The 10,073-nt window shown below is 56.6% G+C and overlaps 1 long non-coding RNA gene across 1 annotated transcript; it reads left to right on the top strand.

Annotated features, from left to right (window-relative positions):
- Window positions 1-1,495: 1,495 nt before the first annotated feature.
- LOC123638877 lies at window positions 1,496-4,074 on the top strand. Its single transcript, XR_006735499.1, has 4 exons — window positions 1,496-1,651; window positions 1,880-1,998; window positions 3,423-3,596; window positions 3,938-4,074. It is a non-coding gene; the product is annotated as an uncharacterized LOC123638877 (long non-coding RNA).
- The last annotated feature ends 5,999 nt before the right edge of the window (window positions 4,075-10,073 follow it).

Here is a 10,073-nt window from a genome sequence, read left to right as displayed (position 1 = left end):
GGGAGGCTGAGATGGGAGGATCACTTGAGCTCAGGAGTTCAAGACCAACCTGAGCAAGAGCGAGACCCCATCTCTACTAAAAATAGAAAAATCGGCCAGGCATTATAGCACACACCATAGCCACAAAACACACAAAACCCCCAAACACACAGCAAATTAGGCCATGCTCAGTTTACTACCAGCAAGGTTTATTTGTTTATTTATTTAAATGTTCTGATTCATCTTCATTAAAAACTTTGTTTAACCTCCCCATGTCTTATGAAATGGGCTGTGTCTCCCCAAATTCATGTGTTGAAGGCCTAACCCCCAATGTGACTGTATTTGGAGATAAGGCTTTTAAGGAGGCAGTTAAGGTTAAAGGAGGTCATAGGGGTGTGGTCATAATCCAACACAACTGATGGCTTTATAAGGGGAGAAAGAGAGAGAGACATCTTGGTCCACCATGGGAGGACAGATAGATGGTGGCCAGAAAGACATCACCAGGAACTACATCTGCCAGCACATTGATCTCACACTTCTCAGCCTCTGGGGCTGTGAGAAAATAAATTTGTCCAAGCCACCTTGTCTATGGTGTGTTGTTATGACAGCCCCAGCAGACTGAGGCAACTGTCTTCTAGGTACTACAACACTGCTATGCTCCTAAAATGCTTAACTTCACACCTGGAAAACACACAGCCCCAAGAGAACAGCTTTTCTGCACCTGCTGTTAACCCAAAGCCACATCATGCTGCGGTGCTGCCAGGCTCCTGCAGCCGGGGGACAGCCTGGCCCATAGCGGCCACATTCTCACCTTCCTCTCTCCTGTCTCCCCTCCCATCTCCATCCTCTCAGCTCTCACACTGGGTAGGACCCAGCCAGCTATTTATCAGTATTTCTGTCCACTCCTATGACACTTCCGCCAGCAATCTGCTCAGCCACATTCATCCCAGTCTCTTTACGGGACCCTGCTCCGCCCTGATTTCCAGTTCTAAAGGCCAGTAGAATTGCAGACCCCTTAACAGGATGGGCTGTAGGGTCAGATTGGCTAGACAGGGATCCCAGCTGTGTCCTTGCTTGGATTAGCGCCTGGAAGCTTCAGTTGCCGCATCTGTAAAATGGACATGGGTAATAGCGCTCCCCAAAGTGCTCTAGACAAGATGGGTGATAGGGTCCCCCAAACTTTGTAGAAATCGCCAGCGAAGGTAAGTTTGAAAGCGCTTGGCCAAGCCCAGCCAGATTAAGAACTGACGGGTAAAACCCATTAGAACTTCTATGAGCCCGTGACAGTTCAACGGTAGACAGTGCGTTCGTTGAGCAGCCGTTTCTTCCCTCATTGGCCTCTGGGCTGTCAATCAGACACTGGCTCCACCCCTGCAGCGCCGGACCCTTTTCCCATCCTGATTCGCCCCGCCCCTTTGCAAATAGGGTCCCAGGTGAGCTCAGGCCCCGAGCTTACCGCGATGCCACGCCCCGGGCCGCGGCGCATGCGCGCTCTGGGGGCGCGCCTGCACGACGATACCACCATCTTTTCTGCGAAATCCTGACAGAAAACCTTTGGTTTCCGTCAGACCCGTCCCTCCCCTGTCCGCGGGGCTGTAGCCGAGTGACGGGGCTCCCTCGCCGCCGCAGCGGAGCGTTCCCAGACCGGGAGGAAGCCTGGGTTCCCGCCACTGTAAGCGAAGCGGGGCGGGGCGGAGGCGCCCAACTCCCCGCCAGGGGCTGCCGGGGGCGCGTTTGTTCCCGCTGCGGTTTGTGTCTTGGGAAAAAAATTCTTCCCCGGGGAAAAGTTTTTGTTTCGGAATTAGTCCAGAATAATTTTGGTTGCCATGTGTGAAAACCTGAACCTAACTTTTCAGAGCTTTGTGTTACTCAAGGATGAAAAGAGGTTCATTTTCAACAGTGCTCCGCCTTGAGAGCAGGGACTGTGGCCGTTACGGTGTTCACCTAACCCAGAGACAGCCCTGGGCACAGCATCGGGACTTGGCAGAAAGGGAGTTCTTAGGCGAAGGTTCAATTGAGGTAAGTTGTAGGGAAAGTCGGGCAGCTGTGGGGTTAGGAACCTGCTAGATCCCTCTTACACCGCCAGCGCCACGGCCTGGGAAAGAGCTCACCGAAGCTGGCGCGCTCCGTGTGCCTGCCGTGTGCCTGTGTGTGCAGCAAATGCGCGTGTTGGCGAGTGCATCCGTGTTGGCGAGTGTGCGTGTGGATCTCTGTGCCAGTAAGAGTGCGTGTGTGTACACGCGTGTGTATCTGTGTGCACGTGTCTGTGCGTGAGCGCTCGCCCGCGCCCCGTGGGGAGCGCGCTCCCAGACGGGGCCGGGCTGCCAGGGCCCGCTCCTACCCTGCAGCCCCTTTCCACCCCCAGGGAGCTAGAACGCGGCCGCGGGTGCCGCTAGCGCCTTCCTGCCAAGTGCTGGCTCCGCGCTGTGGAGGCGCAGGTCAAGGGTGATCCTGGAGAGGTGGCTCTGGGATAGTCACGTTTGCGCACCTTCCCAGGACAACTGCGCAGGGCGACCTCCGGCGGCGGGTGGGGCGAGGCCCCAGGAGAGCCGCCCCGGATCCCTGGCCTAGCTTTAACCCCGCCGCCGGCTGGGAGCACGTGAGCCGGGCTCTGGGTGGCAACCGGGCGCCATCGCCGCCTTCGCTAAGGCAGTGGTATTTCGACCCTGCCTCTCTTGGCTGGGCGGTCCGCCTGGCCTCTCCACTCCCTCCTTTTCTTCCTGCGCAGCCCCCTCCCCTTTATCCACCCAGTATTAGAGGTGGGTACTTCCCCGTCTGCCCGGGCGCCACCTGCTCCGCAAGCAAACACACACTCGTCCCACTTGAATCCTGGGGCAGGAAGTAGAACCTCCACCCGGGCAGGCGCTCTTGGGGCAGGATGCAGGAGCCAGCAGCGGCCCGTTCCCCTCTGACTCTCCGGTGCCGCTGCCGCCTGCTCCCGCCACCCGAGGAGGGGCAGTGCCACCCCCTGCTCTGTCCCTTGGTTATGCTCAGAGCCTGACCCTATCCTGGGGGAATCTCCTCACCCATCTTCTCTTTACTTTCCGACTGCCCAAGACACTTTCTTTCCCTCCCTTCGTCCCTCCCTCTCTCTCTCTCTCTCTGTGCAGGTCGGGTGGGGGGAAGAGGAGGAGGAATTGTTTCCCGGACTAACCTTTCAAGGGACACAATTCACTCCAAGTCTCTTCCCTTTCCAAGCCGCCTCCCAAGTGCTCCCGGTGCCCTCAACTCCTGATCCCAAACCGAGAGAAGAGCCTCTGCAACCTCAACCCCTCTTCCTCCTCCTTGGCTTCTGTCCTCCTCCTCCCCTCCTCTCTTTTTGGCCGCCTCTGGACGTCCGGGGTTGACGGTGGCAGCGGCGGCAGCCTAAGCCACAGCAGCCCTGGCAGCGCCAGCTCCCGCGCACCCAGCCTGCTTCTCCCTCCCTGTCACCCGATCTCCAGAAAGTAGTTGAGCAGATCTGGGCAGTTGAGGCGAAGCTGCTGCAGCGGCGCTAGAGGCGGCGGGATGAGCGATGAGCACAGGCGACGAAGGCAGCCGTCGCTCCAGCCCAGGGACAACCTACCGCCCCTGCACCTCAGAAGACAGGACTCTGCTGACGCGGGAAGCAGCAGCAAGTGCGTACGCGGGCCGGTGGGGACAGCAGCACAGCCCGGTTTCCCCTGCCAGGGCCCCGACGCCCCGGGCAAACAGAGCGCGGGAGCCCAGTGGCGCGCGGACGGGCATTGGAGTGCCCCCACGGCGGAGCCGCGGGGCGCCGGTGTCCCTGGGGTAGAGGTAGGGAGCCGGGGCGGGCGGCCGGGAAGGCAGAAGGTGCTGTGGGGGAAGGGCTTCCTTGGACTTTCCTCTATTGTGCGCGGCCCTGAGTGGCCCAGTGTGGCCTGGTGACTGGAAACGGCCGGGGTCTGACAAACCAGGGCCGGCCTGTGCTTTGCTAGCCGCTTTTGCAATTGTCCAGGGAGAAGCGGCATTCGGTGGCAGAGCGCGGCAACGCGGGGAGCGGGAGACGCGACGGCATGCGGGCGGCCCCAGCGGAGGCGGGAACTGAGGATGGGCAGCGCCAGCCCCGCGCCCCCGCGCTCCCCGTGCTGAACCCCGCGCCGCCGCCCTGCGCCCCGGCTCATCTGAGGCGCGGCGTGCGTTCGGCAGGGGCGGTGGCCGGCGCGGCCGAGCCCCGGGCAAGGCGGCCGGTACCTGCAGGAGCTGACCCGGATGGTCGGCGCAGCGGGAGCTGGAACGCCGAGGGCGCGCTGAGGTACCAGAACGTTGGCCTGCTAGAGCTGCACCGGCGACACCTGGCACGTGCCCCGCCTCCGCGACTCGCAACGGCTTGGTGCCCTCCAGGAACTCAGCGGCCGCCGCGACAAGTAAGCTGGGACCGGGGCGGCGGGCGAGTGGGGGCTTCGGAACTTCTTGGGGACCCCACTTACCTTGGGGCTCGGCAGGGAGGCGGGGAGCACCCTCGACAGCCAGGAGGCCGCCGGACTCACCCCGGGAACTTCCGGCAGGGTTGTGGTCCCGACCTGGAGCTAGGTGTCGGGTAGGGACTGGGCTCCCCCAAGAAAGGGGGCTCCTGGGTGCTGCCGAGCACGCCCACTGGCCCGCTCTCCGCTCAGAGCGCGAGAATTCTTCCATGCCCATGACCATGCCCAGAGCTCTCGTGTTGGATCCGGCCTTGCCTGGGCGCAGGGGAGCAGGCGGGGAGCGGTCCGGGAGGGAGCGTACGGGGAGGGGGTCAGAACTCCAGATCTGAGATCCATCGAGCCGGTGGGAAGCAGTTCAGGAAAGACAGACCCCCCGCCCTCAAGCCGGCCTGGATCAATTGGGGGTCCCATTGTTCCCAGAACAGACCCTGGGCTTTGTCCAGCCTGGACGTGTTGAGCCCACCTCCCCCTGGACAACTCCATCTCTTCCTTCAAGGCTCAACATTAAGTTCCGGGATTACCCTGGCTATTTGTGACCCAGGATTAAGTGGGGGACGGGGCGGGGGGGGGGGGCCTTCCTCCATGTCCCTGCCTATTCCAGCCCTCTGCAGGCCACCCCAGGATGACCCAGGTTGCTGCACTGGGCTAGAGTGTGACTTGGGAACTCGGTTCCCACCCCTGCTGCAAACAGAGCCAAGCCTGGGTGTCCTGACTGGGACTGCCCATGGCCCCCCAAGCTCTGTGCCTCCTGCCGCCAGCCTTCAGGTGTCAGAAGAGGGCCTAGGTCCTAGCCCCAGAGATCCAGCCCTTATGCTTTGATGGTCCCAGACACAGTGGGGAGAGAGCCAAGGATGCACACCTGCCCTGTCAGAGCACACGGAGCATCTGCACAGAGCTGCCCGAGCACCTGTGAGATAAAATGTGCTGTGCGAACACAGTCAAGGAGGAAATAAGGCAAGAAGATGGAAAGAGAGAAAGATAGAGGGAAGGAAGGAATAGATAAATGAAGAACCCAACATGGACTCACAGTTATATAGAACAGTGTTCTTCTTTGGAGGTGTATGCTGAAGTCTTTAGGGCTGAAGTGTCATGATGCTGATAACTTATTCTAAGAATAAGTTGTTTCATTGAATGTTCGTAGTAGGGTGAAACATAAAATTGCCTCTTCCTCCACCTAAGGGGCAGTGTGTGTGTACGGGGGTAATGGAACCCACGAGCAGCACAGCTCTGAGACTCCCGGGCAGGGGCTGTGAGCACAGGCAGAGGAGCACAGCTCCCTCCTCGCTCCAGGCCAGCAGGAAGGAGCAGTGGGAATAAATACCCAGCCTCTGTCTCCTCAGCCCTTCTTGCCTCCTGCAGGCTGGAAGAGTCAGCCAGGGGTGCAGGGGAGCTGGGTGAGGGGCTTGGTAGGAGTCAGCCTCCAGGACACGGAGTTGGGCAGAGGAGGCGTCTGTGACATGGGGACAGTGAGAGTACCCTCCCTGCGGGTACTGTGGGGATAAATGACGTGTGCATGTAGAGTGTGCAGGACGGTGCCTGGCACACAGCCTCTCGCCGGTGTCATGATGGGGCTTATGTGACTCTCTACCCCTCACAGTGGGCGTCCAACACAGTTTTTATTGTACAAGACACATAGCATAAAAGTTACCATCGTAACCATTTTTAAGTGTACACTTCAGTGGCATTAATCCATTCACATTGTCATCCATCATCATCACCATCCCTCTCCAGAATTCTTGTTCATCTTCCCCAAATGAAACTCTGTCCCCATTAAACATGAACCCCCCAGTCTCCGCACTCATCATTCTGCTTTGTCTCTGTGGATCTGATTGCCCCAGGTACCCCATATAAGCACCCGAGGGCTGGGGAGTGTGGGGCTGCTGTCCAGCTCTGCCTTTTGGGGGATGCAGTCGCCCCAGGCCTTTTCCCTGACAACACATTTGCTGTCTTTCTCAGGTGTTGATCTGGCTCCTGTCACAGTACAACTTTGCCATGAACGTGCTGGGTGGGGTGAAAGGCCCGACTGGGCTGAGGCTGGTGCTCAAGGCTCTGGACTCCATGTCTGGGCAGCTGCGTGGCCTCGCCAAGGAGCTGTCTGATGAGATCCAGATCCAGGTAAGGGCAGGTGCACAGAGGCCGTGTGGGAGCAGAACAAGTGCCAGCAGCCCAGTGGCCCTCCCTGGGGTCACACCAGGACTAGGCCAGGTCTGGGTGCTGGGAGATCTGGCCCTAAGGAGCTCTCAGTCCGCTGGGGGTGACAGACAAACTCATCGCAGTGTGGTGGGCATCGGGGTGCAGAGGTGCTTTGGGAGCCCAGAGGCGGGGCTGACCTGACCAAAGGATCCCAGAGGAGTGACGTCTCAGGACTGCAGGGGTTGACTGGCAGGCCAGGTGGAAGGAAGGGCATATGCAAAAGCTGAGAGGCCCTGGAAATAACTTGATGTGTTCCAGAAATAGCAAACGATTCTGAGCTTGTAGTCTGGTGTGTGCCTTCATGGTAGGGAGAGGCTGGAGCTCATTATGTGTGATCGGGGCCATTCATTTAATTATGTGTTTATTTAACGGACATGCACAGAACACTTAATCTGGGACTATGTAAGCCCTGGGTCCTGCTAAGCTGCAAAGAAAGACTAAAAGCATGCCCTAAGTGCCCTGAGAAAAGAAAAGAGTTTCAAGTCCCCTCCGAGAAGGAATAAACTATTTCTAACGCAACCACATGTCCAGTGAGGGCCAAAGAAGTATATTTTCAAAGAATGAAACACCCGTTTGCCAAACCCCTCACCCTGCCCACAGTTGTGTGTGTGTGCACATGCACACATACACATACACACACGCGCGCACACACACACACACACACACACACACGGACACACAGGGATCTGTACACACATGCCTCCATACACTCACACAAACACATGTTCTTCTAGTTAAAAATAACACAAAGTACGTTGTGGAGCATACCATAGAAACAAAGACAAGGCTTTGCAACTTCCAAATTCTGTGACCTCAGTTGGGTCACTGATCAGCTCTGTGCCTCAGTTTCCCTACCTGCCAGCAGATTGAGTTTGAATGTATCAGGGACTAGAGAAGCTGCATCCAGCCCACAGATGTGTTTTATTTGGCTCACTCAGGCCTTTGAAACAGCTTTTATTTGTTGCCAACACTTAAAAATAGGAAGATTCTATTTGTCTGTCTAATAGGCAGCTATTCCTGGAGATATGGCACGTGCACAATCAGGGGAAGACAAAAAGCAGCCTCCCCTTTATTTAGAGCTGTGCTCTCCCTTTTTCCACAGGCTACACCACGCCCTGTTGTCTCCCTGACAGTGATGTCTACTGTCAGTTGCCATTTACCATAGTGCTCGCACTATTGCCTTGCGGATAAGTTAACAGGAACGTGGGAAATAGCCTATAACTTTGCCTCCATCTAGAGACAGAGGACAAAGAATACATGTTTTAAGAAAAATAGAAGAAGACCTATTGTGAGTGTGTTTGCTGTGCAGTGAGTGCCTCTGAGTCAAAGTGAGTGAGGCTGCTTCACTCTCAAAGTCACACGCTGGCAGAAGGTGATATCTGAGTCCACTGTGCCTCACCTGACACCAAAACCCACCCTGGCTCCCAAAGGCTGTTTCTGATTCACTGTTCAGGAAGCGTTGCCCCTCGCATCATGTCACACGAATCCCACAACTTTTTGAAACAGGCCTGGCAAGCATAATAGGTTGTGTTTTTCTCTGTTGTTTTTTGAGACAGGGTCTGGCTCTGTTGCCTGTGTTAGAGTGCAGTGGCATCGTCAGAGCTTGCTGCAACCTCAAACTCCTGGATTCCAGCAATCCTCCAGCCTCAGCCTCCCCAGTAGCTGGGACTATAGGCATGTGCCACCATGCCCACCTAAATTTTAAATTTTTTTGTAGAGACTGGGTCTCACCATATTGTCCAGACTGCTCTTAAATTGTGGTCTCATGTGATCCTCCTGCCTCGGCCTCCCTAAGCACTGTAACTATAGGTGTGAGCCTTGGGCACCTGGCCATGATTATTAGGCCTAGGCTCATCTTGCAGATGAAGAAATCTAGGCCGCTGTAGATAGAACACAGAGGTGTTGGGAGGGAGAGGAGACAGATCGGGCTTTCTTCCTATCACAGGAGTGACGGGGAAGCACAGACCGCTGGGTCTTCTGCCATTGTACCCGGGCTCCTCGCCGCCGCCATCTGTAAAAACAGGTTGTGTTATTTTCTGTAGGGATGGTGTGGCCTGTCTGAGCTATCATGTCCTGGATGGGCCCGAGAAGGTTCCTGTCCTGCACGTTGATGGGAAGGGCTGCCTGGTGCCAGGGTCTGTGATGGGGACGTCCACAATTGAAGTGAGTGCACAAGAGCCTTTTGGGACCAACCAAACCATCATTGTTGGCGTCAAGGTAGGATCATGTTTTCCCCATTTTTGAGCAATAAAAACAGTGGCACTGAGGTAATATTTCCTCCCTCTCAGGTGTTAAAGTGAATATATTCACCTTCCAGCTGAGAAATCTTGAGGTAGGAACTTGCCTAAGAATAACTCAGGGGCAAAGATCTTAGATAGATAAAAATCCACACCATCTTCTGGCCAGCAGAGGCAAAGATGTTTGGAGATCATTGATTCCAAGTACCTTGTCTTATGGATGGGGAAACTGAGGCCCAGTGAGGTCCACGATTTGCCTAAGGTCACAGAGCTGCGATTGGCACCACAGCTTCCTGAGTGGTGTGCCGGTGCTCCGCCCGCCGTGCCTGTCCACTGAGGTCACCTCGATGGGGAGCCCCTGCCCTGGGCCAGCCCCACGCCTGGAACACGGTCAGTTCTGAGGAGCAGACAGATGCACCCTGTGACTGTGACGATAACGCTGTGCTGTCCCAGAAGGAGCCTCTGAGAGTGGGCGGGTTGGGGATGGCACAGGCAGAGGTGTGTGAGGTTCAGGGTCAGAGCCTCGGGTGGGGGCTGAGGGTCTGGAACAGAGGGTTTGGGGAAGCGGAGTCTGGATTTGTGATCAGATCATGAAATGCACAGGATTCTGGGCAGTTCAGTGCAGGTTAAGAGTGTGAGCTCTAGAGCCAGGCTGTTTGAGTCCAATCCCAGCTCGGCCACCGGGAGGCTGTGTGACCTTGGGCAAGTTAATGCACCTCTCTGTGCCTCCGTTTCCTTGCCTGTAAAATGGAGACAGTAGCATTGTGAAGATGCAATGAGTTATTAATAACATGTGTGAAGTACTTAGAATGGTACTTCCCACATGGCCAGTGCTCAGTACATGCTATCTGATCGTGGTGCCATTTCACAGTAAAGAGGTTGAAGCCCATGCTGGACTTCCTGGATTTTATTTTTAAGGAAAGAGTGACATGGATGAGGGGTGTGTTTGGAAAGTTTGCTCCACATCAGGTGGAGCTCGAGAGAAAGGGGGTCAGTGCAGGGGAACCAGCCAGCAGACTGAGGACAGGACCTGGCTAGGACCACTGGGTGGGCTGGGTGACCATCTGGAAGTGGGGCTTGAGGGGAGCGAGGGCCGGGGTGACCAGACTGATGATGGTCCTTCACTGTGGCGTGGAGCACAGAGGTGGGGGCTGGCTTGGGGGGAAGGAGGTGAGGAGTCTGGGACCAGGGAGTTAGAGGTGGCTGTAGCCTCTCCAGATGAGGCTGGGCAACCCACCGG

The sequence above is a fragment of the Lemur catta genome, chromosome 5 (assembly GCF_020740605.2).
Source record: "Lemur catta isolate mLemCat1 chromosome 5, mLemCat1.pri, whole genome shotgun sequence".
In the NCBI taxonomy this organism is placed as follows: domain Eukaryota; kingdom Metazoa; phylum Chordata; class Mammalia; order Primates; family Lemuridae; genus Lemur; species Lemur catta.
This window is presented reverse-complemented; position numbering and strand designations above follow the sequence as displayed.